The sequence below is a fragment of the Lepidothrix coronata genome, unplaced genomic scaffold (genome assembly GCF_001604755.1).
Source record: "Lepidothrix coronata isolate B3197 unplaced genomic scaffold, Lepidothrix_coronata-1.0 Scaffold282, whole genome shotgun sequence".
Classification (NCBI taxonomy): Eukaryota; Metazoa; Chordata; class Aves; order Passeriformes; family Pipridae; genus Lepidothrix; species Lepidothrix coronata.
In genome coordinates, this window is record NW_016690462.1 from 65,566 (window position 1) to 84,471 (window position 18,906).

Consider the following 18,906-nt stretch of genomic DNA (forward strand, 5'->3'; position numbering starts at 1 on the left):
AATGCATCCAGTGATTGCATGGGAGTTTGGTTGGAATCAATGAAAACTGGGTGTAAGGAGAGTGAGAATTTTGTTCTTATATCCGAAAGACTGTCTGCATGGAATTTGAGATCAAATCCAAGTTAAGTTTAATAGAAAGCTGTTGTCTTTAGCTAAAACAAAGTGGTTCATTTGGAAAACATTTGTGTTCATCTAGACAGTGTTTAAGAATAGAAAAGAACAGAACCTGGCCATATATTGTACTCCTTGATTTTAATGAGATGATATTTATTCTATCAAAAAAGGTGTTTCTGGGTAATTACGTGATTAAAAATTTGGCTCGGCATTATCTGAGCTTGTGTGACAAACTTGACCTTGCATTTTATAGGATTTTAAATAGGATTATTATGAAGGAGAGAGCAACTAATTAAAAAATGGCAGGTTTCCAGTTTCCAGCTGATGACCTGCTGCTGCTGCTGCTTGTTGCTGTCCCCAGAGTGAGGGCAGCAATATGATCCTCTGCTCCAGGATGTACAGAATGTTCTGTGGTGTTCAAGTCAGGCGCTCTATGGAAATTTAGCAGGATCTTGCATCCTCAGTGCTTTTATGCACTCTAGCTGGGGAAACCTGCCAGAAAGCCAAACCAAACATTTTTATGTGTTTCCTCAGGCCCTACCTCCACATCTTGTTGAAAAATTAAAGCACACAATCACGGGTGGGTCTATTGAAGCAAGCAGGCACTATTATTCCAGGTTTTCGAGCTTGTTTTTCAGTCTATGGATCTGCTCAATTAAGGAAGAGCACATCTACATTCTTTTCTGAAATTTCCCATGAAAACCCCAGTCCAGGAACACTTTCCAAATAACTCTCAGTGACTGCAGCAAGAAATCACAGAAGGTAGAGACTTTGCTAGAAGAATAGGTATCCCACAAATTTAGCAGTATAGTTTTATTGATGAAACAGAGTTTCAGTTGAAAAGGTCCAGTAACACCATTCCCCACTGCTCATTTCATTCCTAATGTTTTAATTCATTATAAATTTAGAATAGTCTTGTCAGAAAATTTTTAGTCATTGTGGTTAGATAGGAATTTAAATCCTACAACTAAAGTCTCAGCTGTGGCAACTTGGAGTTCAGTGCAGGTTAGCCACCTTAAACATTTGCCCAAATTTTCAGATGAAGTTTTCAATCCACACCTTGCTCTGTTAAGGCTATATGTTTATTTATCATCTCTGGACCAGCTAATTGCAGCTTGTGCACACATCCTCAAACAAGCTTTAAATCATACTTCTTGGCTGCCAGGTAGACGTCTTTAACCCCTGCATAGCAATGCCAAACAGTAAGCTATTTTTTCTGATGCAATTTCATTGCATTCTTTCTGAATCCTCATCTTTCATCTAGAAAGAACATCCTGGCTGGATAGGAAGTTAGTTCAGGCTATATATTTAGTTCATGTTATAAAAATTAGTCTTAAACCTTTCAAGACGTGCATACCTAAGAGCAATTAAAGTGATTTTATTTCCATACCCTTTTAGGAGATTAAACAGTAGATGCCAATTGTGCCAAAATGCTTTTCTAGTACAAACTGTGTAGAAGCCAAAAAATACAGGACATCTTCAGCTACAGGCATTGCCAAGTGCAAGCATTCAAAATAAAGCTGTAGCATGATTGAGTTGCATGGCACCTTTTAATCTGAGGACAAATTTGCAGAATTTCCTGGCTAAAAGCCTTGAGCTACATAGTTCTGCATGACACAAATGTCTGAAATTGCTCCATGCTGGGATTTGAAACCTACTATTTTTTGGGGTGAAAGAGGAGGAGGGCTGCCTTCTATTCCTTTTGTACCAAAACTCCTTTTGTATCTAAATATTACACAGCTTTGAATTGTTTATGATAAAACTTACTCTTTGCATTCTTACTGTCTTATACTGTATTTTCTGAAGGCTTATCTTTTTTGACTTGTTGTGACTTGTGGACAATCCAAAATGATCAAAACTTCAATTCACTTGTATATATTAAATCAAGAAGGGTTTCATAATTACATATAAATACATATACAAACATAAAAATTTGCATAGGAGGCAGTGAGAGAGGGGAATAAAATGATTTGGTTTTATTTCTCTGGGCGTAGGAGTGGAGATGATCCAATCTTTGTCCAAAAGGCAGTCTCCCTAAAATATGCTTTATACTATGAGCTGAGCTCTGCCCACGTGAATGCTTTAGAACCCTCAGTTCGCAACTACCTAGAGGCTCCTGGAACTATTAAAGTCTCATTTTGTTCCTTCAAAGTGGAAAAAGGAGCCTGGCCCAAATTAAGCAAGGAGTGCTGTTCCCAAGACATACCAAGCTTTATGGGACTTCAAGCACAGTATTTCAAACTCTTAATTCAGAAGTATAGAGGAAAGCAATTGCCACTATATTATGCCTTTTTTTCTAAACAATCCAGTATGTTTTCTTTTTGTGTAAATGTGATGCAGCTGGTTCTACTACCATATTTAGAGTAAATATCCTTTTTGGTAAACTAAGGGCTTATTGAGGCAGTGCAGTAATAATGTGTTAAAGGATTTAATCTGCTTTTTGAACAGTTACTAAGCATATAATTTTTTGAATGAATGATATAAGTATGTTGGACAAAATCTTACCAATGTAAAAGATCAGAAATAAACCAATGTTTACATTTTTAATCCACTACTTATGAAGGAGTTGTGGGTTTTGAAGGAATCCTGACTTTGCTTGAATTTAGTGAAGTAAGATCTAAGGGGTCTTCTGTGATGAATTTCCTCAGGAGTTCAAATGAGAATATGGAACTTTCAGCCAGAATCTATTGCTTAAATTTAATGAATTAATTAGACACAGAAAAATGTTAAAATGTATGGAATGAGAAGGACTTTTTTCCCTGCTTTAACAATGTTAAGAAAATGGACTTGTGTTATGGTTTCTATCATTGTTGCAATCTGTTTTAAACATCATCATATCCTACTTGCTTTTTTCTGCATCATTTTGGAATAAATAGTATTCTTCAAGTACAGATGATGGCTGTTACAGTTTCTTTTCTTCAAAGAGATTTCTTGCATATATCCCACCATGCAGAATCAAGTAAACTTGGAAGAAAATGCTTCTAGAACTCTTTTCTGTGAGTCTGCTTAACTAAAGCCAAATTAATTTATATGACTTTATATGATTTTATATAAGCTTAAGTAGAAAACTGATGTTAACTTACAAGGAGCCTTTGAAGTCTTTTAAGGAGACCAAGAGTGTATAAAACAAAAAGCTGAGTTCTTAATTAAATACTTTTTCAGTTATATCAGTATGACCATTGAGATCTCATTGTAGTCTTCGACATCCTCATGAGGGGAAGAAGAGAGTCAGGCACTGATCTCTTCACCCTTGTGACCAGCGATAGGACTCAAGGAAATGACATGAAGCTGAGTTAGGGAAGGTTTAGGTTGGATGTTAGGAAAAGGTTCTTCACCCAAAGGGTGATTGATCCCCAGTACAGGCTCCCCAGGGAAGTGGTCACAGCACCAAACCTGATGGAGTTCAAGAAGCATTTGGCCAATGCTCTCAGGCACATGGTGTGATTCTTGGGGTGTCCTGTGCAGGGCCAGGACTTGGACTTCATGATCCTGATGGGTCCCTTCCAAATCAGAATATTCTATGATTCTATGATTATCGAGTTCATCTTCATTTCGGACTTGTCAAGCACTATTTTAAACAGCCTGAGGACAGTTTTGGTCCTCAGATTTGAACTGACAGGTAATGGACCCTTAGCTGGGTCAGATGGCAGAGAGTTATCCTTTTCTGCATTAGTCTACATACTATTTATTCTTTTTTCCTGCCTCTAATTTACAGAAGTCTTCTCTGTCACAATAAAAAAGCTGCTTGTATGATATAGCTCTTCTCAGAGTACTTGATGGGCCTCTGGAACAAAGGATTGTATCCAACAGGGCGTTTATCCTTCCAGGTGAATTTATTAGGCAGAAACATAGGAATGCAAGCGAAGTCTTGCGTTACCTGTTCAAGTTTTTTAATATAGCTACTATATATTCATAGTTTGTTAGGTGTTTCTGAAGAGCAATTATATTTTTCGTCTCTTTACTCTGCAGCAGATATTCCTTCAGAATGTTATTGCTGTAATGGCCAGACACCATCTTTCAGTTTCCAGCCTCAATTAATTTATGACCAGTGCTTGCTGACTTATTATTGTGCCAGACCTGTCTGTTGGCTTATATAACTATTCTGCTTTCCTGATGTTTACTTGCCCACCCCAATTAAGTTTATAAAGCTGCACCAGCAGAACTTTTTTAGTTTCCTCCCCCTTGATAGGTTATTAGTTCCTCTGGATATCTTACTATACACCTGCTATAGTGATAAATTCATTTTCCTTGAAGACAAGCCATATACAGTATTGCAGATGAGGCCTCCCAAACCTTGCACAGTTAGACACTGAGAATGTGCTGCTGTTCCTCTACTGTCATCTTAAAAAAACATTGCTTTTGGAGCCTCCAGCAGTCATCTGGTAGTCCAGAGCAACTCTACTGATTCTTTTCCAAATGAAGGTTTTAGTTATTAGCCTTCAATGCATGTTTTGTTATTTTCACTATTGAATATCATCTAATTTCAGTTCACAAATACCCAGTTCTGTCAGTGGATATTCTTGTCCTCTTGTATGTTGATGTATGTCTCTTTGGGTTGCTGTTAGTGTTTTATGGCCATGGCATAAATCAAAATAGTAAACAAAATCAATCCCTTGTGAAACTGTTCATAATGCTAACTCCCTCCTGGCCCTTTGTTTCAATTTTACACACTGCTTTCTCCATTTTTTTGATATCTCCATTTTTATGTGCTGGGCTTCATGCTTACATATGCTTTATTTAGAGATTGCACCCTACTTGGCCCAAGAACAGAATCCAGATCAGCATCTTCCTCCCTGGCAGATATCTAGCAAAATAATTGAAAAACCCATTAGCAGACTTTTTATCTTCTTAATTAGGCCTAGTCTAAGTAGTGCATCAGTTTTCCTATTAGCTGTATCAGCAGAGGTGAGGTCATCATTCATGCTGGGGTGGTTGGGGTTTTGGAATGGGGATTTCATTGGTTTATCCATAAATAATTTAGGGTATGTGTTTTTAAAATTTCTGGTTTATTTAGCACACTAAGTGAGAAAACATTCAAAAGACATCTAATTAAAAATTATGTTGATGATCTCAACAATATACAGATGTTCCACATTTTGGTCATGTATCATCCCAGATTTTGATGGATAACATAACACTCAACTAAACTGCAAGACTGAGACTATCTTGTCCTATACTGTCAGAGAAGCCAAGTCCAGGATAGATTGGGCTTTGCCTACTCTGAATAAAATTTTTTGTTGATGTTGTTTGGTTGTTAACAGTTCTTTTAAGGCAGGAATCCATCAAGATTCTTCCTGAATGCCAGGATAACAAAAACCTCCAGAATTTGGGATATTGGTTCTGTTAAACCCATGATGAGTCTGCTTTGTTTTACATTTGTGTCTATCAGAGTGTACAAACAGCTAGCTGGCTACAGCTTCAGGTCTCTTATCCAGAACCACACTGGGAAAAGCACCAAAATTAGGTCCAGCATCTGAAAACAAAAAATTCTTAATAGATCATTCTTCACCTCTGGAATCCAGGACAGTGTCTATTGCTTTCTTTATTAGTACCTCAGGCAGCTTAAGCAATACAAACAGTACTATTCTTTGCCTCATCTAGAAATGGTTATAATATGGAGAGTTATAATGGAGAGTTTCATAGTGGGATCCTGTCTACAATGAAGATGCAAATACACTTCATGTGGGCCAATGTTCTCAATCCTTCAATCACATAAACCAGCCAGCAGCTCCTCTCACTGGCACAATAGCATTTCCCACCAGGGCAATGAGTCTTTCAGACTGAGTTTTCCTGCTCCAGTTCGACATTCATGTTTGGACTGAGACAGCTAAATCTGAGCAGGTTCCAGGGCCCATTAAACTTCATCATCTTGAAGTTCACTGGCATAATTTTTATTTAAAGAACCCCTGCACTTAAAAAAACCAAGCACACATTCCACATGTACTAAATATAACTTTCATCACTATGAGTATTTCCATATTAAAAATTTAAATTTATATTTGATTTGTGCTTTATGAAAGAAACTATTATATGAAGTTTCCATTTTGGCTGAGTAAGTGTGGTTTAATTTGTAACTTCTCAGAGGATTGATTACAGAAAGAGAAACAATAATGACAAATGGAAGGATTTGTTTATCTACATTGATTTAAAAATAAACAGGATCATAGGGCTGGCCATTAGTCTGAACTGGTCCTAAAGGACACAAAACCCTTTTTCTGGGTGGGTAGGTGGGTCTGGTTAGATTCAGTATGTCTAAGAAACTGTAGGTAAGATCAGTAGATGAGGTTGAATAATTAAAGAATTCATTTACTCTTTAGAATATCTGTGTCTTGTACACACAGAATTTGGAGCTCTTCAAAGATATTCTGCCCTTCACACAACCACTTTGGTATTTAAGAACAAGGGCATGTTTCTATCCACAAAAGATGTGATCTTGAATGAAAATCAGGTTTATGTTGGAAGTTATTAGCTGAATCCCTAAGGACATTTTTTTGGTGTGATTTCCATGGATTCAGTTGCAAAACACTCAGGTATGTTTTATTTTAATTGTTACCAATAATTAAACATGCTAATGTTTTTATTCACATCTTTACATTCTACACCACCAGCCACCCCAACCCTCCTAACCCCTAACTTGGCAAACTGGGTTCAGTTCTGGTCACCTTCCTGTTAACCTTTTCCCTTGAAAACTGATTGTTAATTCTCACTCTTTGTTTTTTGTTTCTTAGCCTGTTTCTAACTCACAGCAGTATTTTACCTCTCACCCCAATTCAGTTGTTGTAAGGTTTTTCATGCAACAAAACAAATGCCACTTGTGAATTGTGAATTGAAATTGTGAAAGGTTCCTAAAGGGAACTTTAATATTTTTTTAAAATCTTTTGAAAGAAAGGAACTCACATAAAAACATATTTACAATATAAATTTAGAAAATAATAATACAATGAAAATATTAATATTACTCTGCTGTTTTGGAAGCATAACTGTAATAGCTCTGAAGTAGCCCATGAAAGCCTGAACGTGAAACAGAAAATGAGTCTGACTAACTCTGGGAGCACAGCCAACCACTGATTGCAAGTAGTTTAGATCTAAGGGGGAGTTAGGTGCTGAGTGGACATAGTAACATAGTGATTAGAAAAGGAAAGAATTAATAAATACAAAACATTCATAAAATGAACCTTCAAGGTGATGGATAGTGCAAAAAGGAAAGTTCTTGGACCATCAGAATTCCTAATCATTTACACATTCCAATAAGCAAAAAGATTTCGTATGGAAAAAGGCAACATGACTTTTAAAACATCCTAGATATTTGCAATATTCACAATATTCCTATTTATAAATGAGGAGGATGAGAGAAACATATTAAATGTAGTTTGACATCTGACCGAAGATATAACACCTTTGCATGTCAACTGATATTCTTGGATGCAAAAAAAGAATTTTGAATTGGATTTCCTATGGCACAGGAACTTGGAACAACATGAAAGTCGAAGTTTTGGAACAGCAGTCAATCTAGAGATAGAAAGTGGCATCAGTTAACATAGAGTGGCATACATAAAGGAAAAGGAAAATTAGGGGGGGAGCCATTTTGTGTTCGTACTCCCAACAGGTATAACTACACTGACAAGATGAAGGAGACTGAGACAAAGCAGAGACTAGCTGAAGCCGTCAGCCCAAGTACTGACAACGAGCCAAGTCGCAAAGGTGACTCATTATGAAGACGTAAACAATCCTAGTCAGTGACTCAGTGGTGAGGAAGCTTGGCTAAGACATCTGTAGCCCATATAAAGAAAACAGGATGATGAGATTTCTCTAGGGTATGGTAAGATAAACTATGGGACAATAATATTGCACGTGCCTATGATAGCCCGTAGAAAGTTGAGAGATTCTTACCCTTTATAGCTCATGGAGGAATGTACATATCACCAACAAAGGAAGCTTTGATTGGCATTTGCCTGGGGAATCTGAGAGGAGCTCTGGAAATGGATATAGTGTGAATCTTCTGAGAGTCTTTGGAGGAAGGAAGAGGGTGGGTGATGAATATCATCATGTAGAGAGTGAATTCTGCAGTGCAGAGAATATTACACAGTTTGATCAGTTAATTTGTTATGGCTTAGAATCCAACATCTGGATAGAAGGTCCACCTCCTTTCTGGTTTTAAAAACTTCAGCGTGTGCCCGGCTCAATCTCAGCAAAGCAAAATGTGGAAAGAACGTACATTTTCTAGGAGTGATGCTCCATAGGTGTTGGGGGTGATTTTAAATGAAAGGTGAATATTATGCACCTGTATACCACTTGAAGAAGCACACTGGACAAGACGAAAACAGTATCACTGATAAAAATTAGCTTGGTGACTAAAAAACTTTAAAGAATCATTAGAATAAATAGACAGCAAACATATGGCATGTTGTTTCAGTTTGCACCGGAAGATAAAGCAGTAGGTGAATATTTTTGAAAAATCACTTACAACCTTTATGGAAGTGAAAGCCTTCATTTTGCAGTGTGCTAATGAAAAACCAGGGGTCAGTGATAGCAGCAAAGCTATAGAGTGGTTTTTGTCATTATTTGTAGACCCAGGCTTGAAGCCAGACTCCATTTTGATAGATGCTGTAGAAATACACAACAGATCAAAGATCTTTATAGCATTCTCTAATTTACAGATGAACACAACTAAGAGTTTAGCAGCTCTCTGAAGACTAACAAACATACAATATCAAAGGTGTTCTGCAGTAGACACTGCAATGAGATACTACTTTTAGAGTAATTTGATAATTACCAGGTGGTATTCTTTGATTCTGAAGGCTTTTACATGGTTTCTTTCCCTAGACATCTCTGTCTTAGAGAAATAGTGCTTCACTTTCCACTACTCTTATTTTTCAAAAAGGTCCCTCACACTGTTGCCATTCTACCACAGACACTAACTGATGTTATGTCACAGGCATTGCTTCTGCAGGAGTGGGATTTAGCTGTTGTGTCTGAATTTTGTGGCCACTGTTGAGGGAAGTGTGTGCGTGGCTCATTCCCACACCTGTTTCCTCCCTGTGTTTCACTGCCAGGGAGGTTCCCCGAGGTCTGTGGAGGAGCCTGGGTCAAACGATTTTTCTGTAAAACATTTATGTCCATCTTCCTCTTTACAAACATGAGAGAAATAGAAAAGATTTTTAGGAAGTGTTTACTGAAGGAAAATAAAACTGCAGTAGGTATTTCTCTGCGGAGAGGAGAGCTCGTCTTCAGTTATTCCCTTGTCATAACTCTATTTTTTTCTGTTTGTTAAAATTGGAGTATTTTACGGTTTCTAGGGTACTGTTAGGTAAAAAGCTAAAGTTGCATATGATGCCAGGAATTCATCTCAAGAGATTAGGAAATCTTACCTTCTTGGCTACTACAATGAAACCTGAAACTTTTGTTTTGGAGTTGCATTTTACAGACTTCAATCCTGTTTGGTATTTGGCAAATGTATCAATTTGTCAACTAAGCACCGTACTTCTGCAGCATTTTCTCCCAATGAATGCCTATTAAAACTAATGCAGGGAGGGTAAATTCTTGCTCATTGTGAATAAGTGTACCATAGTTGGGTCCTAAATGAATTGGTAGCTATATACTTGCAACCCTTCCCAGCTGCTGACAAAGACCTGACTGAGCTGACTAAGCCAGCAAAAAACTGAAGAACTTAAATTCTCAAGAGCTTGAATCATGGAACATAACTTTAAAGAAAAACAATGACTGGGGATTTTGAAGGAACTAGAGAGATTTTGACTGCTGTTGCTTAATAAATATGCTGTTGTCTGTACTCTTTCTACCTTTATAGAATATTTGAATTTCTAAATTAGTTTTAATAAGACCTAGATAAAAATCTACTTTTGGAATTGCAATGCTTGCTGCAGAGTATTGATAAAATTATTTCTACCTTGACTCATATGGATTTCAAATGTGGGGGGTTTTGTTGTCAGTTAAACATTTGGGACAAAATTAATTGGATTAATTTGGCACAGCCGTAAGTTCTCAACATCTGAGAACAAAATGAATTGGATTATTTGGGCACAACGCTAAGCTCTGAGAGCATCCTGCACTGTCTGTTCAGTAGAAAGCATTGTCTGGAATGTTGTTGCTCTAAGCTGCATGGCAAAAGCAAAAGCTTCTTGCAGAATTCTGATATCTTAGAAAGACTTTTTACTTGTGTTCATCCAGCTGGCAATCAACATTGTACCACCTGCAAGAGAGAAAAACACGATGAATGCTCTCATTCATTTTTCCCCAAATAAAAATCTAACAATCTGAAGAGATAACACTTAGAATAAACTAAGGTCATTAGAATTTTTGCTCCATAACTGAAGAGACATGTGTTAAGCAATGCAGGAATAGCACTGAAGGAGAAAGGTGGCTCATTAAAAATAATAAGTACCTTAACTCTAGGAGATGTATTATTGGTGGCTTGAACTGGTCCCAAACACTGTTTCAGTTGCTTTCTTAATCATAGGAAGCAGTTTTCAATACTGTTTTTCACACTTTTCAATATTATAATTAGGAACAATTATTTTTTTTAAATTCAGGCCCAGGATCTCCAAAGCATCTCAGTGACTTTGCTTTACCATTAGATAGGCTCCCCAGGTGCATTATTAACAAATGAGAGTAAATGTCCAAGTTACTTAAACCCTTCTGAAACCCCTACATTAATGCACATCTGCCTATTGCTAAAGCAAGAGGTGTTCAGTTTTCATATACAACAGCATGATGGTAAACACACCGGATATGGGGTTTAGATGAGTCACCATGACAGTTCCTCAGGGGACTCAGACCATGAATAACCCTCAAGAAGTTAAATTAGGTAGCAGTGAGGGAGGACCCTGTAACCCAGTCTGTTGCTATGTTTCAAACAACCCACTGTGTTTCTATGTTTCCTGCAAACGCTCTGTGTTAATACCCTGGGCCAGTTACATATTTCACAGTTAGCATCACAGAGGAAGTGCGGTTACTAATCAGATGTTACTGTCTCTGTCCCTCTTGGGTAGCTAGAAAGAAAGAAAGAAAGGAAAGGAAATTTTATATTGTTAACCCCTCAAAAAATTTAATGTCTGCTTTTAGTAGAGATTTAGTGACAGTACATTAAAAATTATGAAATTATAAACAAATTATAATAAATCAACCCTCCTGAGATTTCAGCTGTGGTCCCTTTATCCACATTGTATGGTAAGGCATCAATTCCTATGCAAAGTTCAATTAACTTGTAATTTCTTTTTTAGGACCAGTTCTCTAATACCACCAATGTTTCTGTCCTTCGGTATGTTCTCATTTGGTCTAACTGTAGAACTCTGTCCAGTTTTCAGGACTGTATCAGAGATCTATCAGTTTAGAGGCTTTTGCACACTTTAAAGCCTTTATGACCAGGAAACTTAATATTCTGAGCCCAAATCTTTCACAGATCTTGTAATCTGTATCAGTTTTAAGCTGATGATCTATTTTACATTGTTTTTATCCATTTTCAACATTTGCAAGGCAATATTTTAAAACACTAATCTTTATTTCTCTATTTCCTGGCCCTGAACACTTGATTTCTTAACCTCAGTTTTGTTCCAATCTATTTTTGAATCTCTTTGCATATTTCAATGATAAATTACTTATGAGATAATATGAAAATTTAGAGTTTTAAAAATATCCTCATGTGGGTCATAAGGGGCTTTTTCTATTTTGCTTTTTGAGGGAGGTTTGGTTTGTGTATTCTATTAACAGCAATTGCCTGAATTGCTGTGCTTCTGCCACATATTGGACCTCACATCTCTAGGCTGACACCTGTTATTTTTGCAATAGCCACTTTTCACGTTCTTTGAAGTTGTGACAGGTGTTGCAAAACATAGAGGGTTTTTATATCATGTTGGCTTAGTTCTTATTAAAACCAGAAAATATCTTTTTTCAATTACTTTTTGTGCTTGAAAAAAACCTCCTCTTCCCATGGTACAAAGGAAATGGGTATTTGTTTCAGGGTTCATATGTTAAAATTAAGAAGAAGCCAGTTCTACTACAAACACAGAAATAATGACTCCTACCTTTCTTGTGGTTTATTCCATAACTGAGTTGTTATCATACTGCAATATGAGAAGGGAGTCATTGTGTCTTGGTTGAGAACGCTAGTGGACAACAGTCTTTGGGTTAGTAAATATTTTTTATTTCTTTTGCACTGTACAGTTCCTTCAGATCTGTCACAGCTCTTGCAAATTCTCCTTGATTAGTGTGCTGAGCCTATCAGGTTCGACTCAGAAATATTTCTGTGTTCTTTTCCCTTGGCTTATCTCACTTTCTTTCAAAATCAAATTGGAAAACAAAAGTTTTTTAAACTCTATTCCTTCCTCCTCATGATGAATAAAGACTGATTTTCTCTTTCTCTTTTTTTTTTTAAATAATTATTTTATTTGCTATCATCCTCATGGCTAGGCTTCGCGAATGAAGATTTGGGAAGGCTCTACCCACATTTGTTGCAAGCACGTTGGTGGCTAATAAGGCCAATACGAGACAGACATGTCCGATTGCAAAAGGCACAGCAGAAAGACTCCTTAGGTGGTATATTCTGCAAGACACGATTCTTTCTGCGTTGTCTTTTCTCCTCAAGGGTGATCCCGCGTGCGTTCTCAAAGGAAGCAGCAGCGTTATAGATGATGTGTCTCCAGGCCTCCTGATTTGAGGCCAGAGTAGACCAGTTATATTGATCAATATGGCCAAGGCTGAGATGTTGTTTCAGGGAGTCCTTGTATCTTCTCTTTGGGCCTCTCTTGCGGCAGCCGGTGGCAAGTTCACCATAAAGCAAGATCTTAGGGAGGCGGTGGTCCTTCATCCTTGAGACGTGTCCTGCCCAGCGCAGCTGTGTTCTCAGCAACATGGCCTCAATGCTTGTGATTTCTGCTTGTTCTAGAACAGATGTATTGGTCACATAATCTGACCAGTGGATGTTTAGGATTGTACGGAGACAGCGTTGATGGAAGCGTTCTAAGAGATGCAGGTGGTGGCGGTAGATGACCCGTAATTCAGATCCATATAAAAGAGTAGACAGCACAATGGCTTTGTAAACACTGATCTTGGTATTTTTCTTCAAGTGTTTATTTACACCATACTCTTTTATGGAGTTTTCCAGAAGCACTGTATGCCTTTGCTAACCTGTTGTCTATCTCTCCATCAATCTCACCATCCGAGGAGATGAGGCTGCCTAGGTAATTAAACTGCTGGACTGATTTGAGCTCTGATTGGCCAATGGTGATATGGGGATGATGGAAGACTTCCTGAGGTGCAGGTTGATGGAGAACTTAGATTTGATAGAAAGAACAAAGTACTAGTTTATGAAGAAGAGTGATATCTGTGGTGTGGAAGAGTATAAGAAAAGGTTTCTTTCTGACAGATCTGAAGCACAAATAACCTAGAATTTCAAGTCCTTGGCTATAAATTCATAGGCAGATCCTTGGAGACTGAAAGACATATGACATTTTTCTTTGTGATTTCCTTGGAGTTCCACCCTCAAATCCAGCCTTCTCAGAAGCATGGCCTAGTGCTCCCTGGGTGCATTCCCTGGTGCATTTCCCTTGCTTGTAAGTTTTTGAAAAATCATGCCAGATCATGTTGCTATAACATTGTAATGTTGCTCCACTTGGAAATCAATATCTTGCTCCAAACACCAGTTGACAGACATTGGTCTTTCTGTTGAGTTTCCAGTATTAATAATTACTCAGATTTCTGTGATAGGCTTTCAGAATAATTTCAGAGTAATTTGTAGAACAATTGCTTGCCTTGCAACTGCAATTTATGTGAAGAGTAATGTTCCAGTTTAGCAAAGGACTTAAGCATATGCTTTAATTTAAGCTTTTGCTTTATTCTGTATGATCAGAAAATGCTTAAATGCATGTTTAGGAACTTTACTGAACTAGGGTTCTTGGTCAGTATTTGAACTGGTGAATTACAGTATAAACAAAAAAAATGAAGTGTAGTTTGTTTTGGTAGTACAAAAGCTGTCAGTAAAGTTGTTAAGTGTTCACTGCTTCATTTACGTCTTCCACTTCATTTTATGGCACATATTATAAATGGGGAAGGATATCAGAATAAAAGAAATGCTGGTCTCTTGACCTCATTTCTTTTACAAACAAACTCAGTCTATTTTTCTGAGTATTGTAACGTAGTGCTCGCTGAATAGTTTTAATCTCTTCTCCGCGGTGACCAGCAACAGGACCCAAGGAAATGGCATAAAACTATGTCAGGGGAGGTTTAGGTTAGATATTAGGAACAGGTTCTTCACCCAGAGGGTGCTTGATCCCTGGAACTGGCTCCCAGGGAAGTGGTCACAGCATCAAGCCTGATGGAGTTCAAGAAGCGTTTGGCCAATGCTCTCAGGCACATGGTGTGACTCTTGGGGTGTCCTGTGCAGGGCCAGGCTTTGGACTTTGATGATCCTTCTGGGTTATCTATGATGCTATGATATATTTTTAAGACCACCTGTATTGCTCTGCATAATTGGTTTGGTTCGGTTTGGGGTTTTTTTCCAAATATTTGGATGAATTTTAGAAAGATATCATTATTTTCTTCAATTAATTTCTAAGCATTCTGCATACACAACAGATTTACTAAAAACTCCTTTCAGGAACTAGCTGGTAGATTCTTAGCTAGGATATCTGAAGGCTGACCATGCCCCAGCCAATACACCGGACATCTCAGATAAACATACCTGTGTAACATTTGCATTGGAGCTAGATTGCAGCCAGCTGGGACCAGAGACACTGAGGAATCAAGGGAAGTGCTTGCACCTGTCTGCACAGGCATATCTGCAGTTTCACTAGGTATAATTCACCTCATAGGGCTGGAAAAAAGTCCACACATTTTTCAAATCCCATTGGAGTCTTACTTTGAGGACTTAAGTGATAAAGAGGTCTCCTGATACCCATATATTCAGTGATAAATTTTACTCATTTATGAATGCATATACTAAGCCTCTATGTTGTTCTGAGATGCTACCCATAGGTACTGCATTCCTCTGATACCTAAAGCAATTATGCTATTAACTGACTGAAAAAACCTAGATGCCATTTAAACAGATGTTGTACCTTTCATCAGTAATGCTTACTGGGGTTTCAGCCCACTCAAACCTAAGGTGTTTTCTGCAACAGTTGATATAGAGCAATCACAGATGAAGCTAAAGCTGCTATAAACATACGATAAACATAAGAAACAATCTACATTTTGACATTAAATATCTTAAATTCTGTAAGAGTGTCTGATGCGTTTCCAGAAGGGAAACATCTCCTAATGTGTGTTAACAGCTTTGGGGAGGTTTCTCTGCAGGAGAGGAGCAGAGAAAACTTGGAAAATCTTCTTCCTTCAGAATAATCAAAAAAGGAAAGCTACTAAGACAAAGTTGTATGTAGTAGTTTGTGCTTTTTGGAGGTTTTTTTTCAGTGTTTATTGTAAAATGGTACAACACTAGTGTTGCTGCAGCAGTTTTGTTTCAGCATTATGAAACTGGGTTACATTTACAGCCTTATCCAAGGAAAACAATATTTTATAATTTAAAGACAGAAATGAGTTCTTGTATTGTTCTTGATAGTGTGCACAGCTTTTGGTCTTGGTAGTGTTTAAAGCAGGCAAATCTTTTTTAAATTTGATTTTTGTAGGTTTGGGTCCCAAAGTGTCTTTAGAAAGATTAGTAGTTGTGAAGAAAAAGCTATTTTTAAAGGTGACTTTGAACTTAATCCTGAGAGTTGCTGAGCATTTGTAACACCTATTAAAATGAGAATTTTCAGGGTTAGGCTGGCATTCATTACATCAGCTTTCATATTGCACTAAGGTTTTAATCAGATATCATTTGGAAGTGGAGTTTCTCCTCACTCTGAATTTCTCCTGAACTGCACCTTGTCATTTTGGAGCCTGGCTGGGTTATTCAGCCGGTACCTGGAGTTGTTTCACTTTTATGCATCCAGACAGAAAACCTACTCAGATAAGCACATGGACATCCTTTAGATTTGCACAGAAACCAAACCTATTCAAATGCAGGAGTCCTCTACTGACCCAGGGCACATGTACTGGGAACCAAAAAGCACTTTTACTGTTTAGGTGTGTAATGACTTCCTCTGGCTTTTGCTGTCCCAAGTAATGGTCCAGCCATTAGGGTCATCTGTTCTTAACCACCACCTATCTACTTCTCATTACTGGCAGAAGAAACAATCCTTGCTTATATGTAGCCTTTATATGAGGAAAACTGTTAAAATAATCATGTGCCACTGGAAGCAGAATCCTACTTTTGGAGAGGTAAAAGAAAAAAGGCAGGAACCCTTTCAGCAGTCTTATGTGTTATTTTCTTAAAAAGAAATATTGAAAGAAGGCAGAAATCTCTATACCCCAAAACAGTAGCTAGAAATGAACGGCTTCTGCTACACACATCCCTTAATCTTTGTGAAACAAAGCTAGAACTTCTGTTTTGCAGAGTATTGTAAGTATAAGCTACCCTTCCATTTGAAAAATAAAATTTGCTAAGGCATACTTGTTAACAGGAGAAAAGGAGAGGGTGTGCAGGGACAGGGAAATATTTTCATACTGTTTTCATTTTCTAATACAATGCCCTTGGAAAAAAAGGCAGAGGATGACATAATAAATTTGGAATTCCAAGGTCACAAACAGGAATTCAGACAACAAATGGGAGGGTTTAGGAATGTACATTGTAAAAATAAATCTATCAAATTTAAAAAGAAAAAGTTAGTATTGAAATGTGGTATTTCCAAGTAGACATTTGTATGGTAAATGCATCCCTTTCCCTAAAGGATTACTTGATATAATTTCTGATTTATTTTGTGAAATTCAGTTATGTGAATGCAAATATTAAGAGGTTTTGTAATTGACTTTTTTTCCTCAAAAAACTACCACTGGTTTCTTAATATGGATATTTATCACTCCACGGGAATGCTTAATTCAGTTTTACGTTTGATATGATACAGTAGAATTTTCTGCATCTGTGTAAGTAGCAGCCAGGGACACATATGTAGCAGTGATAAAACTTTATTAAAAAATACTTACCAGGAAGCTTTTGAGATGGAATTTTGACAGTTTTTTCTGGAAGGGATATTAGTACCTTTTTCCCCTCTCTCCCTTTGTACCTGGCATTTTGGCATTAGGATGACCTAAACAAGAGCTGGAACTGCTGCTTCTTTAATGAGATTTTTCAAACTTATTTTTTGTATTAGCTTGTCCAGACTAAAATCATAAAAATCTACTGTACTGTATAAACTATTCACTGTTGTTAAAAAGTGGACTTTTGCTTTGTAGGCTACTGTACCTATTTGTTTCTGTTTCCTTAATATTGTTTTCTCCAGATGTTGGAAGTTAAAACACCCTTGTTATTTTTTCCAGTGTCACTCTTTGTTACTTTCCATAGGCAATGTTCACCAAAGCCAGGCAGTAGAGGAAATAACAGATGTGTTACCCTCAAATTATGGGCATAAAAATAACCTTAATAAAACAGGTATTAAGTGACAGCACTTTACAAAAATCCAGGTCTAATTTACTCTAGCCTAGAAAGCAATAACTTAAGGGACCTCAGACATGCATCCATGGACTCCAGATAGTTTGTAGCAGAGCGACAGTAGCTTGGATGATGACAATCCCAGCTTGCTGTCAGCAGTGCATTCCAGGAGAGGCTATAAGGGTGTGTTTGTGCTAGACACTTTTCTGCCTCTAACCCTATTGTTTGCTTGTAATTAATATTCCATTATAGACCTGCTAATTCTGCCAGAGGAACCCTCCCTCCTCCTTAATAATAATAGTAGTAACAACATGACTAATAATAAAAGAATCAGCCACATTCTGACTTTGAATGCAGACAAAATTGTCACCCTGGGTTTACTCTCCTTTTACCAGGCCTTTGGTTCCTGCTGTTCACAGAAAGCTGCAGATGGCTGCCTCAGCAGGAAGCCCTTCCCCCTTCCTTAATGGAACTCGTGGGAATGCAGGGATCCTGGAACCAAAGCCCTCCTTCCCTTCCAAACCTCCTCTCCAAACCCCTACTGAGTAAAAGGAAAAAAATCCCCACATCCCTGGAAACATTTTTGCCAGCCTGTTTTTCAGTAAAAACTTAAATTAACCACTTCACTCCTGATTATAATAAAGATTTGTTATTGAAACAGCTTCTCTTTAATGTACTGAATCATTTCCACCCGCTTATTGAAGTCGTCCATTTGGGTTGAATTATAGCGTCCCACTTCCATTATGTAATAATTTCAAATAAATGAAAACAGGTTTGAATTCTCCAACAATTAACAAAGTTTTAGCACGTTCCCCCTCCCCCCACTCCTTCCCAGACACCCCTCCAAAAAACTAGATTAAAAAACCTCAAAATTTTGGCGAAATCACATCCTAAGTTTTCTTCGCTTGTTAAAATCTTCTCCCAGATTTGCTCGAACACATCATATGGGTTAAGTTACAACTTCCCTTTATATTTATTTTCAAATGAAAAATAAAAACAGCTTAAGCATTGTGATTTGATATTAGGAATGAAAGAGTTAAAGGCATGAACAAAGCACTCCATTTATAATTTTTGTTAGGAGTTCTACACTGAGCATTAGAGTGAGGTGTGTCTTATAAAGAGGGTGTTTATATTGGATTTGATATAGTTAAGAGATTCAGCTTACATATAATAGTCTTCTCTAAGAAGCAGCATAAAACAGAATGAGTTCAGTGGGATTTGCTGAAGTATAAAACATAGTATAAAAGTCTAATCTTATAGACTAGTATCAAGCACCAAGGAATTCATCCACTGCAGAAAGGGAATGAAGAAAATGG

The 18,906-nt window shown here is 37.4% G+C and overlaps 1 long non-coding RNA gene across 1 annotated transcript; it reads right to left on the minus strand.

Moving 5' to 3' along the window:
* Positions 1-296: 296 nt before the first annotated feature.
* On the minus strand, positions 297-9,002 carry LOC108508143. The gene is made up of 3 exons (XR_001878323.1): positions 8,888-9,002; positions 8,005-8,121; positions 297-606 (listed from the first exon to the last, which is right to left on the minus strand). It is a non-coding gene; the product is annotated as an uncharacterized LOC108508143 (long non-coding RNA).
* Between the last annotated feature and the right edge of the window lie 9,904 nt (positions 9,003-18,906).